We start from the raw sequence: 13,650 nt of genomic DNA on the forward strand, positions 1-13,650 counted from the left end.
CAGTTATCTCAATTGACAAGGACAGTATTTCCCAAAGTGTGATATATGGAAGAAAATATTTTACTTTAAAAAGAAATATTTATTTTTGTGTAGTCTGAAAAATGTAGCTGGTACTATCACAAGCTGGCCCAAAGAAACCTGAGGATGTCACATTGTCAGAGTCTGTGGGATAATGTGACTCAGAAAGTAATTTAGAAGTAATCAATTTTTCAAGTTCTATTCAACTTTGAAGTCATTCTTTCACACCATAATCCTAACACCTCCCACCTCCGTGTGGCACAGTGAGAGAAGGAATTTCCTGGTTGCAGACAGCTTCCATGGAATGGTGCAGGCTGACTCAGAAGTGTGGGCCTCCGGAAGCTCCAGCACATGAGACCAGTCTAGCAGAGTGAGTAAGAGGGAGGACCCCCCAATCTGTCCCTTTGGACAAGGTACTCAACATCATTTGTCTCCATTTCCTCACCTCCAGTGGAAATGATAGGGTTGCAGTAAGTAGTAAGTAAGTACTACTTACTGCAAATGTCCAATAAGCATCACCTCTTCCTATCTCACTGGAATACAAGCTTCCTGAAGACCAAGATTTTGTCTGTTCTGTGTACCATGGTACCCTGATACCTGGATCAGACAGGGCATATGGGGGACTCACTAAAATATTCATGGCATGAATGAATGAAAAATTCTAGCATCATATGGATCTGCACAGTAGCAAGAAGGAAGAGCAGTAACTATATAGAAATGGTGATAAGGAATTCATAGTTACTGTCTAAGTTTATGCAACTACAAAGGAAGAATTCTATGACTGGTCAATCAACCTTGAAATAAAGGACTTAGCAGTCCATTGCCTACAGTCATGGAATTTGGAAAAGCATACAATACATGAGGGAATCAGAACCAAGGTAACCCATACCAGGTGTGGTGATGCACACACACCTGTCATCCCAGTGATTCAGGAGGCTCAGGCAGGTGGATGGTAAATTCGAATCCCTATGCAACTAAAGGATACCCTGTCTCAAAATAAAAAGAGCTAAAGGTGTATTTAAGTGATAAAGGCCCCCCTGAGTTTAATCCCCAATACCAAAAAACAAAACAAAACAAAAAAATCAAAAGTGACCATTAAAGAAGATCAGGACATTTTTGTTAGTCATTCCTGGATAAAGATACCAACTTCCTAGTGAGAAGGGATGAAATGTTAAGAGCAAAACAAGATTCTAGTTTCCCAAATATTTGAGGACCATTAGTATGCCATTGCTACATCTTTCCCCAGTGTATGCATGTCATCCCCTTTAGATTCCCCATCACCCTGCCCTCCCATCCCTAGGCACCATCTGGTTGTCTTAATAAGCAGTTCTGAGTAGGAAACTCAGCATGCTATCCATTCAGTGTAGGAAACAGCAGGAGTTTTAGAAACCATACTTTTATTCATGCCTCCTAGCATGCAGTAGATGTTAAAGCAACTACATCAGAAAATTCACACTGAGCTACTCATGAATGACTTGCACTGAGTCAACTAAACTACGAAATCCTCTACAGGTGGGTTTCTTTCAAGTCAGATATCTGCCACCAGGTCCAGAACAGTTTAGTGTATTGTGCATAAGTGGAATTATTGTTTGAAAAATTATATTCATATTTTTCCATTATAACATATTATGTAACTGACACTTTAGAAAATAAAAAACTCATCCATGACTCTACCCTTCTTATGCCATCACTGATAATGTTTTAGCAAATTTTGTGACAGATTTTCCCCATGTGGCTAGAGTTGCACTAATAACATTTCATTTTATGTCCTGATTTTTTTTTCTCAAGTGAATTTGAATTTTATCAACATTTTTAATGATGAATAAGATTCCTTACAGGGGGCTGACATGGTTTACTTAACTGTTACCTGATCATTAAAATGTGAAAGTGTTTGCTTTCTTTTACATTCAGAGTAGTAGCTATAATACATATAGTCATGAATGTAGATCTTCCAATAGTTACCTCAATAAATTCTCAAAGGCAAAATTACTTAAACAATGGAGGAAGAGATTGACCATTTTTACTAGAGACCAACAGACTCAGCTGTTTGTTGAGAAAATCAGTTTACGCACTTTTAAGCAGGTCCTAAGATACTTCTTACTATTTAAAAATGTTTATAAAAGCAAACATTCTGGGGGAAGTTAATGATCAGGCCAAATTCAACAAATTTGAAAGCCAAGTTTTTGGCTTCTTGTTTGAATAGAGTTCTATCCACCATCCCCCGCCCTTTTCTCTCTTAATATTGCAATAGTTATAATTTGTATTTTACATCAAATTGCAGAGGAGATAGAATTGATAGATCCTATAGACCCAGGTCCCTACTTAGCCCTGCCCTACTTTACTATAGAAAGCCCATTTTAATGACTATAAGCAAAATCAATGAAGGACAACTGGGTGGACACTAGGGTTTGATCAGCAGATACATTAAAGGCCTGAAGGGTGTCCTTTCACGCCTGGCATAGTCCTCCCAAATCTTCAAGGAGGTCAGGTAGCAGGAAGCTCATTAGCTCCCCCTGAAGCTTTCTTGCTGCAAATGACTTAGTATATCCTTTCAAGGCACATGGTATCCTACATGGTGGAAAGAGATGGTCAAATTGTCATCCCCTAATTCCAGCATCAGGGATGGCTTATAATTACTGGGGAATTCTTGAAATATATGACTATGGAAATAGATGCCCCATGATCCAAGCTGGGAACCAGACTCAGGCAATTTAATCTTCTAAGAACGGAAACGCACCTGCCCATTCATCCAATCTGGTTATTCATCACTAGACCCCCCCAACTTCTTAGGTTCCTTGGTGCTATTCCCTTGCAGGTATTTGTTTTCACAAAAGCTCTAAGAGGCTGGAGGGCTGGCCTGTACATGGGTCACCCGAAAATCCAAAGCTGCCTCCTGATTTGGAGATCATTTTCAGTGCTATCTGTACTCTTAGAAAACTTTTTGTTCTTTAATTTTCCTACCTCTTGATTTAGGCAAAAAGGAAAGTAGACAAGAGTCAGAGCCACCTCATAAAATGCAGAATTCCCCCTGCAAGGGCACCTGTATGCAGCACATGGGTACTTCCTGCTCCTTCTCCGTATCCTCCTAACAAGAGGGTTGCTATGGTCCTGCACTGAAATGGACCTTACTGATCCTATCCAGGATCCTTCTGGCCCATGGCTCCTTCTCCCTAGACAAGTGGCTACTCTTTTTCAGGTGACCAGCTGCCCCACTTGGCCATGCCTGCCATTCTAGATCCACATTTCAGATGCCAAACATCAGCCCACACTCAGGCATATGTTTGGTTATCTTCCCCAAAGGGATGGGGTTCCCAGTCATCAGAATGTCTCAGGGGTACCCCAAGGCTGGGATGAACCCTGACCTCAGGGGAGGAGTCTTCATGTGACACCTACCTTGGTGTCAGACCTGCCATCCATCCCACCTGCCTACAGTCACTTCTGTGGATTCAAAGCATCAGCTGTGACAAGGTGTCCCTAGGGGCTGTGGGTGTTTACTTTTGCTGAGCTGGGACATGCCTGTCACAGGGAGACAGAACAGAGAGTGTGGGGAAGGCTGGAAAATTTCCTTGCCAAATGGCCACTGAACTCCCTTTGTAGGATACCATGTGCCTTGAGAGGACACACTAAGTCATTTGCAGCAAGAAAGTCATCATCTTTGCTGCATCTTCTTAAGATAAAATCAGGGTACAAATCAGAATGAGACAGTTTGAGAAATAATGTAGACATGTTATTTTACATCCTTGATTTCAATTTAATTTTCACTAAATGTGCATGTAATCTCAGGTTTAACCAATATCTATGGAGTGATTATCATGTGCCATGTACCCTCATGTGTGTTATCTTATTTGGTCTCACTGAGGCCGATGATTGGACATGAGTGTCTCTGCTTTAAAGGTGAGGATGTGATGAGGTGAATTATTGGCCCAATATCATGCAGCTGATTAGTATTTAAGCCCAGATTCCAGCCAGGTCTTTAGCCACTGAGATGCAGGGCTTGTTGCTCAGGCACCACACTGAGTGTGCCAGGCTATGTTCTTCTGACAATGTTTGGATGTGGCATAGTTCTGAGGGTAACAGGTTGGACTAGGATACTGAGTCTCTGCTTTTAATCCCCAGTGTGACCTTGGGAAAGTCAACTGGGCCCTCTGGGTTTGGGGTGTGTTGTCTGTGAAGCACATTTCATGGAGCATTGGTTTATGTGGCATCAAAGTTCCTATTGGGTGTAACATCCTTTGATTCTGTAAAATGAACTCTTAATAGCACAATGGGCTAATTTCATGAGACCATGCTCCATCCTGCAGCTCAGACCATTTCCCACAGAAAGAGCATTGGTGCTGTGAGCTCTGCTCCTGACAATGAGTTACACTTAATCTCATTATAATAGCAGATTAGTCACTTCCACACCCCTGTGTGGACTGCTGCATTTTACCATCAGGAGTGCTGAAAGACTGGTGGTGTAGTTACTCTGGGGTATGGGAGTTGTTCTTCTCCAGAGAACACCTGTCCACAAAAACCACAGTGTTCATTTGGCTGTTATTTGCAACTTGAGGCCCTCTCTCTCCCTGAGGCTCCATGCTTTTGAGATTCTGTTGCATTCAGCAGGCATTACAAATTCCCAGCAGAATTCCCAGCATAAGGTCCCTGCTAGACCCTTTACAGTGAGGCCATGCTGGACAGACAGATGGGCCCTCTCTTCTCCTGAGGGCCTGTGTTCTGGCCCCAGGGAGAGGCCCAAGCTTGCTGGTGTCAGCCCCGTGACACCCCAGCCTTGCTATGGTCAGGTTGAGAAATGACACCCGGCTTCCAGATGAGGAAAGCAAATGTGTTCCAGCATCTCCTCTCAGGGTACATTTACAAGCCTTCTGGAAAAATAATGTTCTTGGTAGACACAGGTGAGTGGATGTATGCAACTTTGATTCCCAAAGTGGCTCCTTTGGGGCCATCAATCCTCACTCAGCTCTGACCACCAAAGGGGAAAGGCTTGGCCTTCAGAGTTCAATGAACTCTGCTGCCTGTTAGGTTACTCACAAATTGCTGGGCTATCAAGGGAGGTTTGGAGTTTAAAGCAACTTTTACTGGCTGCCAGCCACAGTTTCACATATTATTGGAATTCAATATTAGCAATGACTTCTTGGAGACAGGAAGTGTCTGAAATTGCCCTGTCTAGAAAAATGAGGGCCAATGGGTTTCTTAGTAAGTATGTAAAGTGAGGACTTCTGCGAATCCATACTGACTGAGGCTGCATGGTAATTAAATTGAATGTGTTTGTTCTTGGTTTTCCAAAGCCAAGTCAGAACAACCTATAAACCGAATGTTTCCCCATGAGAGGTAGAATTGCAAGGATGCACTGAAGCCAGCTCTTGCTGGGAAGTGAACTGTTGGAGCTCTCAAACTCATTCACTGTTTCCCAGGAGCCTCTTGGTTCATACTAATTATCTTGAAAGCAAAACTAAAGCTACTTGTACGATTTTTTTTACTTCATTTTTTAATTTGTTCTAATTAGTTATACATGGCAGTACAATGCATTTTTGGACAAATCATACAGAAATGGAGTATAAATTCTCATTCTTCCAGTTGTACATGATATAGATTTATACTAGTTATGTGATCATATATGCACATCGAGCAATAATGTCTGATTCATTCTATCTTTCCTACCCCCATATCCTCTCCCCCTCCCTTCATTCCCCTCTGTCTAATCTCCCTGAAGCTCCATGACAATGTTAGTTCTGCTTATCCAAGAGCATGATCTTTTCATATTCTAAAGTCTTCTTCAATTTCTTTCTTTAGTGTTCTGTATTTTCATTGTAGAGGTCTTTCACCTCTGTTCTTCTCTATACCCCCTTTGTTGTGAATTAGCATCTGCATATCAGAGAGAACATTTGGCCTTTGGTTCTTTGGGACTGGCTTATTTTGCTTAGTGTGATATTCTCCAGCTCCATAATTTAACAGAAAATACCATAACTTTATTTTTCTTTATGGCTGAGTAATATTCCATTGTGTATATATACCACATTTTCTTTATCCACTCATCCACTGAAGGGCACCTAGGTTGGTTCCATAGTTTATCTATTGTGAATTGAACTGCTATACATATTGATGGGTCTGCATCACTATAGTATGCTGATTTTAAGTCCTTTGGGTATACATCAAGAATTGAGATAACTGGGTCAAATGGTAGTTCCATTCCAGGTTTTCTGAGGAATCTCCATACTGCTTTCCAGAGTAGTTGCACCAATTTACAGTCCCACCAGGAATGTATGAGTGTACATTTTCCCCCACATCCTCACCAACATTTATTACTTGTATTTTGATAATTGCCAGTCTAACTGGAGTGAGATGACATCTTAGTGTAGTTTTAGTTTGCATTTCTCTAATTGCTAGAGATATTGAACATTTTTCATATATTTGTTGATTGATTGTATTTCTTCTGTGTAGTGTCTGTTCAATTCCTTAGTGCATTTATTGATTGGGTTATTTGTTTTTTTCTGGTGTTAAGTTTTTTCAGTTCTTTAATATCCTGAAGACTAATCCTGTATCTGAGGTGCAGGTGATAAAGATTTTCTTCCATTCTGACAGCTCTCTCTTCATGTTCTTGATTGTTTCCTTTGCTGTTAAGAAGCTTTTTAGTTTGATTCCATCCCATTTATTGATTCTTGGTTTTGCTTCTTGCACTTTAAGAGTCTTGTTAAGGAGGTCAGTTTCTAAGACAACATGGTGGAGATTTGGGCCTATTCTATTAGGTGCAGTGTCTGTGTTCTAGTGCCTAAGTCCTTGATACACTTTTGAGTTTTGTGCAGAGTGCAAGATAGGGGTTTAATTTCATGTTGCCACTGATAGATTCCCAGGTTTCCCAGCACCATTTTTTGAAGAGGCTATCTTTTCTCCAATATGTTTTTGGAGCTTTGTCTAGTATGAGATAACTGTATTTATATGAGTTTGTCTCTGTATCTTTTATTCTGTACCATTGGTCTATGTGTCTGTTTTGGTTCCAATACCATGATGTTTTTGTTACTATAACTCTATAGTATAATTTAAGGTCTGGTATTCTGATGGTCTGCTTCTCTCTTCTTGCTAAGGATCGCTTTAGCTATTTTGGGTCTCTGATTTTTCCAGATGAATTTCATGATTGCTATTCTATTTCTATGAAGATTGTCATTGGGATATTAGTAGGAATTGCATTAAATCTGAATAATGCTTTTAGTAGTAAGACCATTTTGACAATGTTAATTCTGCTTATCCAAGAGCATGATTTTTTCATATTCTAAGGTCTTCTTCAATTTATTTCTTTAGTGCTCTGTATTTTCATGTAGAGGTCTTTCACCTCTTTTGTTAGATGAGTCCCAAATACTTTATTTTTTGAGGCTATTGTGAATGGGGTAGTTTTCCTAATTTCTTTTTATTTTAATTAAATTATTTATTTATCCTTATTTGTTATACATGATGGCAGAATGCAAATCATTTCATATTACACATATAGAGCACAATTTTTCAAGTTACTGATTGTACACAAAGTATTTTCACACCATTCGTGTCTTCATACATGTACTTAGGGTAATGATGCCCATCTCATTCCACCATCATTCCTACTCCCTTGCCCCTCTCTTCCTCTCCCTCCCCCTTTGCCCTATCTAAAGTTCCTCCATTCCTCTCATGCTCATTCCCTGCATCACCATTATGAGTCAACATCCTCATATCAAAGAAATCTTCTGGCCTTTGGGATTTGGGGATTGGCTTACTTCACTTAGCATTACATTCTGCAACTCCATCCATTTACTTGCAAATGCCAAGATTTTATTCTCTTTTAATTCTGAGTAATGTTCCATTGTGTATATATACCAAAGTTTCCTATCCATTCATCTACTGAAGGGCATCTGGGTTGGGTTAGTTCCACAATTTAGCTACTGTGAATTGTGCTGTTATAAACATTGATGTGGCTATGTCACTGTAGTATGATGTTTTTAAGTCCTTTGGGTATAAGCCAAGGAGTGGAATAGCTGGGTCAAATAGTGGTTGTATCCCAAGTTTTCCAAGGAATATCCATACTGCTTTCCATAGTGGTTGCACCAATTTGCAGTCCAATCAGCAATATAGGAGTGTGCCTGTTTCCCATATCTTCACCAACACTTATTGTTTGTATTCTTGATAGCTGCCATAAGATAGCCTCTTCAACAAATGGTACTGGGAAAACTGGAAATCCACATGTAACAAAATGAAATTAAACCTCTTATCTCTCGCCATGCATAAAACTCAACACAAAGTGGATCAAGGACCTAGGAATTAAACCAGAGACCTTTAGGAAGAAAAAGTAGGCCCAAATCTCCATCATATGGGATTAGGCTCCAACTTCCTTAAAAAGATTCTTGTAGCATAAGAATTAAAACCAAGAATCAATAAATGGGACGGATTCAAACTAAAAAGCTTCTTCACAGCAAAATAAACAATCAGTGAGGTAAATAGAGCATCTACCGAAATGGAATGAATCTTTACCTAATTTCTCTTTCAGTGTATACAGCAATGATGTATAGGAACACATTTGATTTATGGGTGTTAATTTTATATCCTGAGATTTGTAGGATTTTGTCGACTCTTTGAAAACTATTAGAGGATCAAGATGGGGGTGTGGCCAGGTATGCATCTGACAGTACAGAGTGCCAATTATGTTATGTATAAGGAACAGGGATACAATAATCAAGGCAGACCCAGTCTGTACTCTCTTAGATTTGGTCCAGAGAAAATACTAATGTGATCATTATTACACTCTGGCAAGCAAGGATGCCCTGGGATCCTCCAAAGAAAAGGCTCTCCAAAGAAAGGGAAATAAGGTAATACCCAAGGATGTGGAGTGTCCCTAGGCAATGTAAGTGAATGTGTTTATGTCCCAGGAAGAAGGAACAACATCTGCAAAGGTCCCCCAAAAGGAGAGAGCATGAGAGGAGTGAATTATACAGAATGTGGAGTCTGAGTCCAGGTGAGTGGGAGGTAAGGGAAGAAGTGGTTGACAGGAGCAGGGGCCAGGCATTGTAGATCTTGAAAGTGGGATGAAAGAATCTGGACTTTACTCACAAATGAATTTCTTGGTTTGTACTTTACTGACATCTGGAACTGGATATTTCTTTGTCATGGAGCAGGGTAGGAATCTGTCCTCAACAGTGTAGGATATTCAGCAGCACCCCAGGCTTATGCCCACAATATACTAGTAGTACCTTTCAATCTTGGAAATCATAAATGTTTCCAGATATTGCCAAATATCTTCTGTGGGATGAAATCATCCCCTATAAAGAGCCATTGTTCCGAGAGCAATAGGAAGTCATTGAAGAGTTTTGAGCAGTACCAGGGTTCTGGTTGCAGAAAAATCTGCAGTCTGAATTTCTGCAACCATTTTCTGTGCCACCACTCTCTAGTCATTTTTTTCTTAAATTTTTATTTTTTTTTAGTTTTATGTGAACACAATATCTTTATTTTATTTTTATGTGGTGCTGAGGATCAAGCCCAGTGCCTCATGCATGCTAGGCGAACACTCTACCACTTGAGCCACAACCCCAGCCCTACTCTCTTTCTTCCCTGTTTGGACTAAGCTTCTTGCAAGCATCAAAAGCTGTTTCAGAAGTTGGGCACAGTACGCCTGTAATTTCATCTACTTGGAAGGCTGAGGTGGAAGGATCTCAAGTTCCAATCCAGCCTGGGCAAGTTGATGAGACTCTGTCTGAAAATGGGATGTGGAGAATAGTGACTTGAACCATGGTTTCTGATTCCCTCATGATTGTCTGTTTGCACTGGGAACCTCCTGTGCAAAGGTGCAGGTCAAAATGGCCCAGTTGCTATGGTGATGCCCAGCCAGAGGAGGCTGCATGCAAAGGTGTGTAGCTATATCAGTTGTAAACCTGAACTCGGGTACCAATTCTCCTGGATAGAGAATTCTGAACATAACAAGATAACCCTCATGTCTTGCCAGTCCTTCATCCTTCAGATTATCTGCTTTGCTGAAACTTTTTCACAAATAACATTTTGATGACAAAAACTACATAATAAAACTGCTGAGCTAGCTCTGGGTCAGTCAAACTTTGAGTTTGACTGCCCACCTGGCCCCAGCTTTTTTTTCCTCCTGTGTGTCTGTTTGTCTTTTGTTCATCCCCCATTGCCCCTCAATTTTACTAAATTGACAGCTATGGCTGAGAGTAAAGATGAGGCCACTGGGATATAGCTTAGTGGTAGAGCCACTTGTCTAGAAAAGCGATAGGAGAAGAAGAACTTGATGTGTCTTCCCTCTATGGGTATCTTTTTAGAAATTGGAACTGGAAAAAAATGTTGTTAGTACACTCATTTTTATAATGCAAAGAGCCCTATCAAGTTTTCCTCTTTGCCTTGGTGGCCAGAAAACTAAGAATTAATATTTCTATTCAGTAGCATTGTTCTCTGTTGGTTGGTTTGAATCAGGGTTTTCTATTGGGGCCATACAGTTGATCTGTCAAGTGGAAGGACTGAACCAAGGTGTCCTGCACATCTCTGTCTCCCCTTCAGGGGGCAGCAGCTCCTCACTCCTGCTGTGGGGCACTGTCATAGCATCTTTGAATTATTCAAGAAAAATAGGAATAATAGGAAATTCAGATTTCTAGGTAAAGTCTCCCAATGTTTAAATATGGCAATAAATTCAAATGTGTGTAAGGCATATATATAACACACTAAATCTGATGGTCTTGGGGGCTAGTTTGTGATTTCTTAATAGTGTTTTGTTTAGATTTTTTTGTTGTTGTTGTTTAAAAAATAGATTACTTCATTTCATTACTCAGATTTTTTTTTCTTTTTGCCTTTATTTCTTTTTTTTTGAGAGAGAGAGAGAGAGAGAATTTTTAATATTTTATTTTTTAGTTTTTGGCAGACACAGTATCTTTGTTTGTATGTGGTGCTGAGGATCGAACCGGGACCGCACGCATGCCAGGCGAGCGCGCTACCGCTTGAGCCACATCCCCAGCCCTTGCCTTTATTTCTTTTAATGTCATTTTCTTTGGGGAGGTAATGTGCAAAGTGTTCTCTTCACCCTACACAGGTCCATCTTCAGTCTTCCTCTCCCTTGCTCTGTGTCCTGGAAGCTGTATCGGGCTCTCTTTTTCTGTTACTTGCACTGGGAAGCCCTGACATCGTTCAAGGTGGCAAGGAGGTGAGACTAGAAAACATATACTCACAGATCCATTTCCTGCTGCTCCTGGTCAGATCAGGAAGCCTCACCTAGAGTCACTGTACCCAAGTACTGAAATCTGTCCCCTGTTCTTGTTCCTTCTGGGGCATTGAGTGACAGAGTCTTGGCATCTTCACAATAACCTGGTTGGTCTCACTTAACACTCCCTGTATCTTTATGAAGAGTCCCTTCATGAAACTTTCTCAATTATCTAATGAGAGTTCAGTTTTCTTCTTGCCAGGGCCCATGACTGATAAAATAATTCAAAATAGAACATAGAAAGATTGTAGGACTGTTTATGTGAACAGAATATTAAATGCTATTTTGGTCTCAGAGGATGAGTATTGTAATGTGGATGGGAAACCATCAGGACAACATTAACAGGGCTCTGGTGTAGACTCCCATTCGTCAAATCAAATCCATCTCATGTGACATAATTTTTGAATCCTTCATTTACAGCAGCTTGTGGCACTTTCACAAAGAACCTGCATTTATCTCATAGAAATAACATGGGGAGCTGCCTTAGAGGTGAACTGAGTGAGAGTTCGATAGAAGCCTCATATGCCTATTGTGCCCACCATTGCTTATTTTCTGTTGCTGGATTGACTTCTCCTTGGCCTTTTACTCATTGAAACACTTTCTGGAAATTACTAGGAAGGACAGAGCGGTGGTTAAAAGCAACTGCTTTTAAATTAGACACACTCGTGTTGTCATTTTGCCTGTGTAGCAATGGACAAGTGATTCATCCCTTTGAGCTTTAGTGGTCTTCCTCATAGTACAAAGCTCACTGGGAGGCAGAAAGGATTAAAGAGGCAAATATCAGGAAAGCATGGATGGCTCCTGGCTCAGGGGTTCCCAGTAAATGGAAGCAATTACTAACCACTCAAGCCCTGTGGCCCAGGAAGCTGGTAAATGTTAAGAGTTACCTGTGCTAATGGGAATATCCACCTATTTTCCCTGAAGGGATGCACAATTCTGAATCACTCTCCAGGTCATCACAGAAAGATTGAGTTATGTTCAGTCTAGTGTTCAACATATTCTTATTGTTTCCACGTTTGGAAAATTCCTACATGATCTGTCACCAGCCCTTTAGCATCCTTCCCATTTTGCCTTTCTTGAAGACTGCAGATAGTGGATCTGAAATGACATCTGCAAATCCCACTTCCTATCTGTGATTATAGTTCCCCGACATCTACAGACCAAAATTCACTGAAAGCAGTGTGTTGCTTCCTTTTCTCTTCATGGAATTGGGACTGCAGTTGCCTTTTTATGTGCCAGTGCCTATGAGAAGTTCATTCTCACAATGTACTCATAAGTTGCCAGGATGACAAATTTCACCTTAAAATCAGTATGTCACTGGGATCAGAATGCCAAACATGCTGACTGGAAAGGGAGGAAAGACCTAATAAAACCAGCACAGAGTGAAGGGAAAGAATATTAATCCCTCTCTGGGAAGCCATTGCTGACTTTGTATTCATTGTGAGACTTGATTCTGTCTTATAAACTGCATTGCATAACCTCCCTCCAAATAAATGTCCTGTAGCCTCTAATTCAGGGGTACTTGGTACAAATAGTCACAGACCGGGATTACAGGCAGTGTCTCTCCTGTGATGTTGCTCTTAGTTCTTTATCTGTCCCTAATAAAATTATCAATATATATGCTGGCATTTGTTGAATACACTTTTCCCTTGATATCTGCCCAGGGATCAATGCCAGAACTCCTATCAAACCCAAATCCAAAGATGTTCAAGTCCCCTAAATAAGAGAGTGTAACTTTGCATAGAACCAATACACATAACTAATACAAGGTAAGTGCTATGTAAATAGTTGTTAGGGAACACCGACAAGAAAAAAAGTGTATATACTCAATAGAGATACATTTGTTTTTTCCTAGGTATTTTTGGTGGGAAGTTGGTTGAATCTGAAGATGAGGAACCCGTGGATACGGAGGGCTGACTGGATTTACTATGAGCCAGCACTTTCTCCCCCCGCCCCCGCAGTATACTTTATTTTGTATCATTAAACAATACAGCCAGAATTTTGCTTCCTATCCCTTTCAGTGCTTCAAAATCTTTTACCTTTTATATTATAGCTCTTGGATACATTCTCAGTTTAGTTTTTTAATTTGTTCTAATTAGTTATACATGACAGCAGAATGCATTTCAATTAATTATACACAAATGGAGCACAACTTTTCATTTCTCTGGTTGTACCCGATAAAGAGTCATACCATATGTGCAGTCATACATGTACCTAAGGTAATGATGTCCATCTCATTCCACCATCTTTCCTGCACCCATTCTACCCATCCCCACCCTCACCTTTGCCCAATCACAATTCCCTTCATTCTTCCCACGCACGCCCCCCCCCCATTACGGATCAGCATCCACTAATCAAAGAGAACATTTAGCCTTTGGTTTTTAGGGATTGGCTTTCTTCACCTAGCATAATATTAT

The 13,650-nt window shown here is 40.4% G+C and overlaps 1 long non-coding RNA gene across 1 annotated transcript in view; it reads left to right on the top strand.

Moving 5' to 3' along the window:
- Positions 1 to 13,311, top strand: part of LOC308656344 — a 77,919-nt gene extending 64,608 nt beyond the window's left edge. The window contains exon 3 of the long non-coding RNA XR_014023705.1: positions 13,089 to 13,311. This is a non-coding gene — a long non-coding RNA (uncharacterized lncRNA). The remainder of the gene's footprint in view (positions 1 to 13,088) is intronic.
- Positions 13,312 to 13,650: the final 339 nt, after the last annotated feature.

This window comes from Spermophilus citellus (genome assembly GCF_964194105.1).
Source record: "Spermophilus citellus genome assembly, chromosome: 1".
NCBI classification, from domain to species: domain Eukaryota; kingdom Metazoa; phylum Chordata; class Mammalia; order Rodentia; family Sciuridae; genus Spermophilus; species Spermophilus citellus.